The sequence below is a fragment of the Paramisgurnus dabryanus genome, chromosome 12, assembly GCF_030506205.2.
Source record: "Paramisgurnus dabryanus chromosome 12, PD_genome_1.1, whole genome shotgun sequence".
In the NCBI taxonomy this organism is placed as follows: Eukaryota; Metazoa; Chordata; class Actinopteri; order Cypriniformes; family Cobitidae; genus Paramisgurnus; species Paramisgurnus dabryanus.
This window is the reverse complement of record NC_133348.1, coordinates 28,550,937-28,562,896: the sequence shown is the minus strand read 5'-3', so window position 1 is coordinate 28,562,896 and position 11,960 is coordinate 28,550,937.

Sequence of the window (11,960 nt, the reverse complement as noted above, 5' to 3'; positions counted from 1 at the left end):
GTATAGCGGAGCAGCTATATTTGCAAAATCAGGGATGAAATCTCTTAAGTAATTTGCAGTACCCAAGACTTTCTGCAGGGAGTTCAGCGTGTGCGGACGAGGTAGTTCAGCGACGCATTTACGTCTGTCATGTGTCAATGCCTTGTGGCTTTGGGTGATTGTATAACCTAGGTATTGAACTTCTTTTTGTGCAATTTGGGCTTTTTCTTTGTTCAATTTAAAACCAGCTTTACCTAGTGTTAACAGTACTTCATCGACGAGTTGTAAGTGCTCATCGAATGAGTTTTCGGTTGCAATTAATATGTCATCGACATAGTGCATTACATTACCGGTTCCGATTACAGGTTTTAGCGCGTCCTCTAAGGCTCGATGAAAGATCGATGGCGAGTTGTGCAACCCCTGAGGCACGCGGCGCCAGGTATATTGTATTTGGTTTACCGTGAAGGCCAATTTCCATTGGTCTTCATGTCTGACCTTGATGGACCAGAAGCCATTCTTTATATCAAGTACAGTAAACCACGACGCTCTGTTAGAGATTTGTGTCAACAAGGTCGAGGGGTTTGCAACGATAGGTGTAGCTTTAGGTAAAACTTTGTTAAGACGTTGGTAGTCAATACAAAGACGCCATTTACCATTTGGTTTTGGAACGGGCAGACACGGAGAGTTTGTGGTCGAGCTACATCGTCTGACTATACCTCTGGTTTCAAGCTGCTGGACTATTTCATGCACTGCTGTTTCAGCCTCAGGTTTGATGCGGTATTGTCTTTGTGGGGGAGGTGGCTCTCCTTCAATACACACAACAAAGTCAATAAGGCCACAGTCATGTTCATGATCAGCCCAAACAGTGCTGTGTTTGTCAATCAACTGTTGAATGGGATCTGTAGTGGAAATGGACATAATTCTAACCACGTTGCGTGGTGGACATTTTTTCACCGTCTTGTTAGTTTGAATTTCAATCTGTTTTTCAAAACAATGAATGACAAATCCATGTTTTTTCATGATGTCCATTCCCAGTACAGTTCCTTCACTGTTGTTTGGCAAATACCAGAAAGGTTCTTCAATTATGGCTATGCCTAAATCGAGTCGAGCGGGTTTGGTTTGTGTTGCTATCATTAGCGTGTCACCGATGCCTTTAATCTGTATGGTTTCGTCTGTTAATGGCAATCGAATGTTTGTACATGAGCATGCTGCGCCGGTGTCAATAAGTACGTCAGCTAATTGGCCTCCTAAATTAGCTCTTATTTTGATCCGGTTGCCGCTCTTAACTATGCTTCCTATAGCAATGGAGGCCACGCACCCCTATGGGAAACTGTATTTCTCTGGCGCTGAACTCGCAACGATCGCTCCGTTCTGTGAATCATTTTGTTTTTTCAATGCGGCGAGGAGTGTGTTAACTAGCTCCGCAGTTTTGTCAGAGGGATCGGTTTGGTTTTGCATTCGCTGTCTGTCCCCATTTCTTTTAAAGCAGTCTTTTGTGTAGTGATTGTTTTTTTTGCAAAAATTTAAAAAATTTTGTTGGGATTTCGGGTATGGTTTTTCTTTTCCCTGTCCTTCTGCTGTCCATTGTGAAGACGCAACGGCGCGAGTTTTATTTTTCCATCTATTTTCTATTTTTGTGCCCCAGTCTACTAGCGCTCTGAATGTGTTCTCTGCTGGATCCACGCCATTTAACAGTGCTTTTTGGATCGGGAGGCCAGCGTGACTTTTTATCATTTGTAACAATACTTCACTATCACGACTCGCGTCTTCGAAACCAGAATGCTCTTTATATGTTACCCATACTCGCTCTGCATACGTTTCAAACATTTCGTTGGGTGCTTGTTTTATGTCTATAATTCTCTCCCAGTCTACGTAGGTTGGCCCTCTTAAGCTTATCATTGCCGCTTTTAACCGTTCATAAATTGCATCATCGGTTTCGCCATTTTTCCTCTTTATTATGTCTCCGGATTTCATTTCAGCGGTCAATTTTGGTTTCATTTCCTCAGGAATGGTGAGGAGTGCTATTTGCCACACGTCTCGGACTTCTAGTCCGTACACCGTCGCTTGTAACATTAAAGTTTCCCAATACGGCTGAAACGGGCCTTTGCGAGGCATCATCCCTACGACCTGTTTGTGTCGTGAGCATTCTTCGCATGTTAATGGACGACTAATGGTTGTAATCTCGTCGTCTGTGTTTGTTATGGTTTTTAGTACGGCCACATTGACTGAATCTTGCTGAACATCGTTCGATTTCGCTCTCGTTCTCATTGGGCTAATTTGATTAGCACCCTCAGGCTCTTGCATTGGAGCTCGTCTACGAGCATCTCTCTGCGTTTTTTCCTTCAAACACGGCTATATCGTCTTCATCGCTATCGCTTTTTGTTCCGGCGTCTAGCATCTCGTTTATGGCTGCTTGTTTAATGGCAGCTACGGGGACACCCGAATGATCGCAGCAATCTTCAAGCGCGGATATGTAATTGTTACCGTTTTTGAGTTTCTTTTGAAATTCGTCAATCTTTTTAGCCATCGTCTCGCTTTGTCTTGCCCAATTTTGTTTTTCATACGCAAACGAGTCGACCTGAGCTCGTAGCCTTTTTAGTTCGTCTGAACGTGAATTTTCAATCTCTTTTATGCTTGCGATTGTTCGCTCGGTTTTGGTTATGGTTTTCAAATCGTTGCGACGCAACAGGTAAACAATAGCGAGGGGAGTCTTTTTGTATTTTGATTTCGTTTCCAGTTTACGGCCCTCGACAGAATACCAGGATACGATTTCATTATTGCTCCATGTGAGAATTAGTCCCTTCTCTTTTAACAGAACAAGGGTGTTTTTCAGTTTTAGCGCGGCGGTTTCCATGATTTCCTCCTCTACACTGCTTCTATAATGTCCCTGTGAGTCCATGTTTCTCTAATTCTTGTACCCCACCGGATTTCTACGGTCTCCGGTCTAACAATGGGCGTACCGGCCCGTTCTACAAGAAATGGTGTCTAAATTTGGTGTGCAAAACTTTCCCTCAACACTTCTAATAGGCAAAAAGGAACGAACTTACCACAGCAGCTGTAGACAGTGTAGAAGGAGATCAAACCTCATATCTTCTGTGTGAATCCAGAACTGAATAGTCGCGTCGGAAAGACGTCACTCGCCTGTGCAGGTAGAGAGATCACGTCCGGGGTCACCAACTTGTAAGGTAGGCACCACCCACTGGTCCAATAGCGGTCTCCAGAGGCGTGGCGGAGGATTCTCGCGCGTTTCAGTCTTTCCTTTCACATTGGATAATAAGATATGGATTTATACATTTCTTCATTTAGATTATTAATCTCTTATCTGACTCCAATTAAATAAGACATAATTAATATTTATGTGGATTGTTCTTTATTAATAGTATAATTTGAATGGATGTTTGTTTATTTATTCTGATAAAGCTCTAGTATTACACTCGTTCATTCGGTTCTCACAGTCGCACATGATCCTAGTATGGGCCTCATAATTAATATACTGGTCAACGGTCGTAAGCGAATCAGTGTTGGTCGCTGCCAGAGGTTGGACTATACGCTTAAGCGGCCGCTTTCTGCGTGCTCAACTTTAAACATACTTTATTTAGTCCCCTTAGAGGTGACACTTAATTATTACAATTATTATTTCTAATCAAGATTAATGAATAGAATAACATTGAAATAAACAGAGGTTGAGGCTGACCCTATTTAGAGTAATCAGAAATGTTACTCTAAACGGAAACACAGCCTCCACGCTTCTAAGTACACTTAAACTAACGCCAATTGCTATTCGTATCTCACAAATCCTCAGCTGATGTATTATTCACTATCTAACTGGGTTTGGGCCGATCCTAGCCTGATTTCAGTCCTTACGGTAACTACGGATACAACGATATTACTTGCAGTGTCAATATTTACCGAGCAACACAGAATAAATCAAACTTAACAATTTATTAACCAGGTAAGAAAATCACAATTCAAAGCCAATTCACAGTTCAAATAAAATGTAACACAAATACAAACCAATAGTATTTACATCAAACAGGAAATATAAAAACCTTTCATACCTGGTAAAGACGACACACAGTAAATTGTGCGGGATATCTGGTTACAGATTCCCAGAAATGTTTTTCAGCTCTCCTTATTGAAGGATCCTACCTTAGATCCTCACGTGCAGAATGTGTTTATTATTGTGTTTTTTTTATGTTTTATCATTTATTTACATAATCATCATAATAATTTTATAATCATTAGTTATTATCCATTTAATTATTGTTTGATTATTTAATATTATTTTATCATTATCAATTTCATTATTATCATTTTTATATTTTATTATATCATTCATTAATTCATTGTATTTCTATATTTTATATGTCTCTTTGTGGTTCAGTTTCACATTTGGGAAGTTTCATAGAACTGTTCTGTCTGTGTGTAAACAAGATAGATAAAGAGAATGTTTATGAAAGCCCAAGGTCTAAGGGATGATGCAGCTGAGCAAATTTGGATATAACAAGTGCATGCTGTATTCCTGGGTGGACGGGGTAGACGAGGTGGACGAGGTTTGAACATTGAGGCATATGCAACTGAAACTAACTGTCATCAATAAAACTCTGTTCTATTTTATCATCTAAAACCTCCGTCTCACGCCTCTGTTTACGACTCTGTTTATGCTCTCTTCTAGCAACAATTGATCAGCCTTGTATCTGACAGATACTTTAACAAAGTAAACTTATATTTTCTGACGTGATCTGGTGTCCGGGGCTGGATCGTTATATTTTTTCTGTGGTGTGGAGACCAGATCTAACAGTTATGGCGTAGTCGGCAGGATAGAATAACATTTTTTAAACATTTTTGTTGTCTCTATCCGAACGAGGAGTCGGGATTTTCTCTCGCACATCCAGATGTAAATGTTTCCAGACCACTGGCTGCTGACTCCAAGCCGCGAGTGAAGACGGAGGGTTAACCACGGCTGGTCCGGTGTCCTCTCTCCTGACTCATCCACTTAAGCAAAAGCAAAAGTGAGTGTGTTCTGTTCTGACATTTTGGAAAATTCAGTACGTACTGTGTTGGTAGCTTGTCTACTGGTCAGATTATATTACTTTGATAATGGAGCAGTCAGTTAATAGATAAAAATCAATCAAGCTAGAAGGTAATTAAAAAGCTAAAACAACAGCTGAAAGAGCGCTTTAAGATCAAACAAGAGGAAAAAGAAAAATTCAGTTGCTAAATATAACATCAAATATAATATAACATCAAAGTACGTTGGGCGGTCTTTAGGTTCCCAAGACAAAGGTAAAAGTAAAGACATATTAAAGACGTATATAAAGAGTTAAAAAAAAAAAGGTGTAAAATTCAAAAAATGATAACCCGAGAATCGAAGCGTATCCCTTGGATTTTTGTCACTTTGTCTAAATGTAGAAATTGAAAAGTGAAAATGTAAAATCAAGACAAACATAACAGAGATAAAAGAAGTTATGGAGGGAATGCTGAAGGGGTTATAAGATAGATTATAAGTCAAAAGTTTAAAGCTCAGTTTGAAAATAAACAAAAATCTAAAATGGCTTATGTTTAAGTTATAACTCTTTGTTAATCAACAGAAAATTACGTCGGTTTTACCAGATTTTAAATGCATGTGACACTGGTAGTGACATCGATACAACAACCAGTTTCAGATTTTGACACAGACAATGATGTTTGTAAAAAGGGTAAATCATGTCCTTCGTGAGTTCAGATGAGTATTGTATTTTGGTTTTGCTATTTCTATGCTGTGCTTGGCAATGAAGATCTGCCTTTGTAAATGCCAGTTATACCATGATATACATGATCTATGCTATTTAATTGTACAATGTTTAAGGAAGTTGCTTTTCGAAATTTGCCATGAATAAACATAACAGTTAAGGGACAAGTTTGTGATCGAATTCTTCCAAATTTCAAATTAGAGTTAAGATTACAGCTGCTATCAACTGTCTGACGGACTATTTCATTAAGCTCCACAGGAGCGTACACAACCACAGAATATTTTTCAAAAATTTTAATGGGTAAAATAAAGGTAAAGTGTTTCAACTCTCATTTTGTTAACTAAATAAAATATGCTCAGTAAATTTATGTTCAGATACGAATGGTGTGTGTGAAAGACAGTGTGCTGTTTTTCATAGAGTTGAGGGCTCAAAGTAAGTGTATGAAGGTTAGAGGAAGTGGAAGAAGTGGAGTAAGTTTATGATGGTCAAAGGAAGTAGGGAATGTCATATCCATGATCAGTTTTAACTGTTTGGAAGCTCTGAAAGAGATTTATTTTTCTTTATTGGTCAGAGACGGGTTCAGCATAGTTTCAGTCAATCTGTTATGAGCAGACAGGAAAAAGTTTGAAGAGGTTCTTGGTGAAGCTTTGAGTAGTGAACATTTAACTGACGATAGAGCTAAAAGAGATGTTTGGATAAACCTTTAGGTTTGGTTTGATGTAGGAAGGTACAACAGTAAGTAGTTTGGAATGAATTTGCAAGTTGTAAATGAAGGATAAATGAAAGTGTTGAGAATCACTGAACATTTGTGTGAGCGAAGGAGGGGGTTTGAGAGGCGCTGTATCTGTTCTTCCAGCAATTGCTGAAGTAAAAACAAAACAACGATAAGCTTTTCTCTTCTCTCTTTAAAGCTTTGAGAGAGAGTGCTTATGTGCCTACTCTATGTGTTAGGGTCCATATTTTAAATACATATTTTATTTTCTCATTGATAAGAAGCAGAGATAACAATCTTTCTATCTGATTTTCTTACAGAAGTTTCTCTAAAATCAGAAACGAAACTTCATGTTACAGAAGCAACAGGAGAAAGTTTGAAATTTCTCAGAGAAACACAGTGTTATGGCCTAGGCAGCAGCTTTGCTGTGCGGTACGCAGCTGTGAATTCTGTGTGCGTGATGATGTTGGCCTATCGAGATAACTTGTGTTCTATTTTGATGTTTCTCTGTGTTAAAGTAAAATTTAAGTATAATTTAAACATTTAATTACCTGTCGAGAATAGGGGAAATGAGAAGTGTGAGTGAGTGTCACGTGTCATTTATGTTGCTTAACCCTTTTCCAATAAGCATATTTTAAACAGGGGTTCGTAACATAAATGGGAACTCATCCATGATATTTAGATCTTCCTCTCATTTTTCAGTTTGTCCCACATGTAGTCACTGTTGCAATTTAGTAGGTGACGTAATTCAGCCATTACATGGTTTGGATGTTTTGATTAATTTGAATGCAGATTTACAATTCAGAATTGAAATGTAATATGGCAGTTATGGATCATGGAGACTCACTGTTGATTATAGAGAAGCAAAGCAAACCAATACATTGATAAGATAAGACCTCTTGTGTCTGACTCATCAACAAGTTTCAGCTTGATAAAACCGGAACACAAATGGTTTACAGTGTTTGATATGACTAATGGATTTTGGTCTCTACCAATTGTAAAAGAAATTCCATCATTATTTGCTTTTACAATTTAAGGTCAAAATGATACCAGCAGTCTTTGTTAAAGACATTAAAGACATTTAAGACTTCAAAGACATTTGAAAGATTTAGATTTAACATCAGACATCATTCAATATATTGATGATATTTTGATTTGTTCAGAAGACAAAACTGAACATGAGAGAGACGTCAGTCAGATTTTTGATTTCTTGTATAATAAAGATCCCAAATTCAAAGTGTATTGCAGGGTAAAAGACAAAATAACACCTAGTCGCTATGAGGTAATAATAATAAAAAAATCTATTAACAACTATTCAAGAGCTGAGATCTCTTCTTTTCTGGGTTTATGTAATTACAGTTGTAATTATTTTGAAGGGTATGCAGAAAAATCACAACCCTTAAACAATTTGGTAATCCAAAGACCCAAGACTCAGTTAACTGGACTCCTGAAGTTAAAATAGCTTTTGAGGGATTGAAAGAAGCCTTATGCGAAGCTCCTGCACTTGGCATTATTGATCACAGAAAGTCTTTTACATTGTATGTAAACGAACAAAGGGGTTATATGACATCTGTTTTAATACAAGAAGATTGAAATAAGTCTGTACTGTATGGGTATTATTCAAAACAACAACTTGACTATGTTTTACAAAGCTGGGGCCTTGTTTACGAGCGATTCAGGCAGTGTATTTGGCCTTGCTTGGTCAAAAGATAACCATTTGATAAACATATTCTGTTTATGCTTTATTATCTTTAGAGAAAGCTGCTCGTATGACATTGAAGAAGGCACACCATCAAATCCAGCTAAACTACTTGGTCTGTCTGAAGCAATTCCAAACAGCCATGATTGTGACTGTGTAGATATTATACAAACATTAAGTGTTCTTAGACAATTTGTCACTTACAAATTCCAATTTGATTTACAATGATGTTTATCTTTTGTGAACAAAAGGAAAATGAAAGGCGAAATCACAAAAAACATGTGAATTGGCTAGTAACAAAAAACCTAACATTTATATTTAATTTTTTGTTATGCCTGGGGAGCTGTGCATAAATCTCGAGCAGGTTGGCAGCAGAGAGGTTTCCTGAGATGTCCCGGGAACAGGTTGTGGTAAAAGCCCACCTGAAGGGAGATTCTAGTGATTTAAGGGAATACCTTGCTGACCAGGCAGCTACGGTTGCCAGCCGCATGAACGGCAGAGGAACTCTTACTGCTCAAAAGTGTCATCTATGGTGACAAACAGCTCACAGACATAGCTGAGAAGCTGATTTTCAAATTCAATGCTCCAAAAAGGAGAAATAAGAATGGTTTGAAAATAGTTGCAAATTGGCAAATGACAATATTTAGAAATTTTAACACCAATTCGTAAAGCCAAAAGTCTTTTCCTTATGTGGTCACACAGATACATAGTGTCGGACGCTTAGGCGTTTTTCAAATGTGTTTACATTTTAATGCAAATTGGTGGGCGAGGGGTTTTAGGAAACATGCAAAAGAAATTGTTTGCGGATGCGTAACTTCTCAAAAACACAATTTGGCACTCCCAAATTCTATCAGTTGTAAGCAGAACACCTCAGGGCTGTTTTGGTGAATTGCAGAGTGACTTTATAACCTTACCTAAATGCGAGGGTTGTCAAGATATTACAACTATAACTGATAATTTTCTCGTTTGGTGTAAAGGTTTTTTTTTCCACAAAGAAAGGCTTTGCTGCCTTTATGGCTAATATGCTGGTTCGAGACATCATTCCAGATGAAATTAAACATTATTGATTCTGATCAGGGTAAATACTTTACTGGTCAGGTATGTCAGGAAGTCTGTAGGCTTTTGGGGATTCAATGGCATAGCATGAACTTCAGACCTTGCAGAAGTAAATTTACATTTAATATCAGATTCTCTTTTTACATTTTGTATGGCTTTGACTGAAGCGGTACAAAAAGCAAAATTAGGTTCAGGATGCTGTAAAAATTATGGACAACATAATATTGTGCCAGGGCAAATCATTTATAAAAATTTACATCACTCAGGTCTAAAACCAAGATGGGATTATCCTTATGCGGTCATACTAGGTACCCCTTCAGCGAATAAAATTCTGCGATAAAATTCAGCGAATAAAACTCAGCAGTGAAGTTGCTAGGTAAACCTAGATGCAAAATTAGCTTATACTCCCCAAATCTTAGACAGACGAAATGCTGTGGGATGGAGTGGTGCATGAGAAGAACTCCGTTTTTTAGGACGGGGGGGCCACCCTCATGTTGAAGATATGGGGTGGGGGGCAAATGTTTAGCTCCTCCAGAACCAGCCTAGTCGTCTGAGGGTGTCTATAGTTTCTATGGGAGTCAAAGCTAGTTATTTACTAGCAATAGTCAAAACTAGTTATAGCAATAGTCAAAACAAGATATTTCCTAACAAATTTGTTTATACAAAGTTGTTTTTTGGCCATGGAGCTCTCTTGTTTTCCTTTCTTTTGTTTTTATGTTTTTGCAGAGATATATGTCGGCGGCCTTCAAGAAAATCACTGAAAAATTAAGCTTATCATGTTTACGAGTCTCATGGGCGCCAACCTCCAGCAGACAGCAGTTGGAACTCCGCTGTACTTCGAGATTCTGCCGGAAGGACGGACTGGCGAGACTTCGTGGATTCCGGTTGATTCCATGAACAGAGACATTCTGAGTTTCAAGAATTACAACTGACATGGTTGCAAGTGTTGTCTTCATGACATGACAGAGTCAGAGATATATGAGATGTGATGTGTGTTTCACATCTGTTCAGAATGATTCATGGATTCACTCCAACTGTATGCACTCAGTATTTGTATTGCCATTAATTAACATATGTACAGCATATGTAGGGGGTTTTGTTTTTAAATTTAAGCCACTTGGCTGTTATACAAAATTTATCCAGATTAAAACCAGGTAAATGGGTCATTTTTAATTATGACACTGAAGTGTATGAGCCAAATTAACACAAAGACAATGTTATTTGCTGTGTTGATTTCTATTCTGATTCACAATTCAGATCCATTATTTCATCCATGGTTAGAAATCACAGTAATCTTAATTCGGCAGTAACTTTAGCTCATACATACGCTAAGATGCCTAATATTTCCAATTGTTGGATATGTCAATCTTTCCTTTAAAAGTCTACATCTGTATGTACGTATATTACGGCTATCTGATTTGATCTCCATCATTGAACAAAATAACATGGGTAACATTTGTAAAATTCTAATTGATTTGATAATCGACATCTCTATTTCATCTTTAAACACTCCAAGTAGTGATCCACAGTTGATGGTTTACACAGTTGATGGTTTTGGTAGTCACCAGTTGATGGTTTTGGTATCAAAGTTGCAACCTTACCAGACAATTTGTTTATCTTATGCCCTATTGCTGGGAAGAGATGCTGAAAATGGCTGGAGTTGTTAAAGTTGGAAATGGCCATAGCATAGGCATTTAGGGGTGGTAAAAAGTATATTTTCATGATTTTTTGGGGGGAATTCTAATTGTACCAAATCACAAGGCGAAGTTGGTGTCAACGTGTATGATTATTGAACTACTGATAATGTCAAATTCGTACAAATGTGTTTTTTAAGGTTGTCGATTATTCATGGAAAAGCAGTCTGCTATTCAACAAGCAGTGTTTGCCACTACAAAAAGTTATCCCATCCAAGTAATTCCTGGTATTTACCTGTGTACAACAGTACTGAATCAAGCCATCTATTTGTTCTAAATGTAAATTTGAAGGGAATTCTTTCTGATATTGAAGGAAACGGGGTAAACATTACAAACTAGAAATGTGTTTCCAGTTTTCCAGATGTGACAAAGCTCTTCTGATAATGACAAATGAAACACTAATTGCTTTTAATGGTACACACTTCGTTTGTGGTAACAAAACTTATCCATTACTTCCTAAGGGCTAAAAGGTAACCTGTTATTTGTACCTTTAACAGCGATGTAAGTAGTGTCAGAGGATTATGTGAAGCAGCACTTAATCATGAGCCATACGTTCGATTTCTGATACTGAGAAATGTTTAGGAAGACTTATTCCATTCTGAGAAGTAACTGATTTACAAAACGAAGTACACACATTAAATTAAGCATTTGAAGCTACAGCGAACGCCACTTTCATTTCTATTGCTAATATTTCGGACGAAGTAAATGCAATTTGTTTTGCGAAATCAAATGGCACTTGACATGCTGTTGGCTTCTCAGGGGAGCACATGTAATTGTAATTGCGACCGAATGTTATGTTGCCTATACATTCCGGAAGATTCTGGGAAAGTGGTTGATAATCTGGCTAAAGTTCTGCACAAACGAATAGCTAAGCTAAATAAAAACCATGTTCTTTTCTCATCTGACTGGTTTACATCAATATTAGAACCACTTTGGAATCATTTAAAAACCACCTTTGGTAGTCGCAATTTCAAAAGTGTTTGTCATCTTGCTCTTGTACATTGTCATAAGAGTGTTGATTTGTCTTATTAGACACTTGACTGTGACAGGCCCATCAAGGCCATTATTCAGTATAAGACATACTCCCT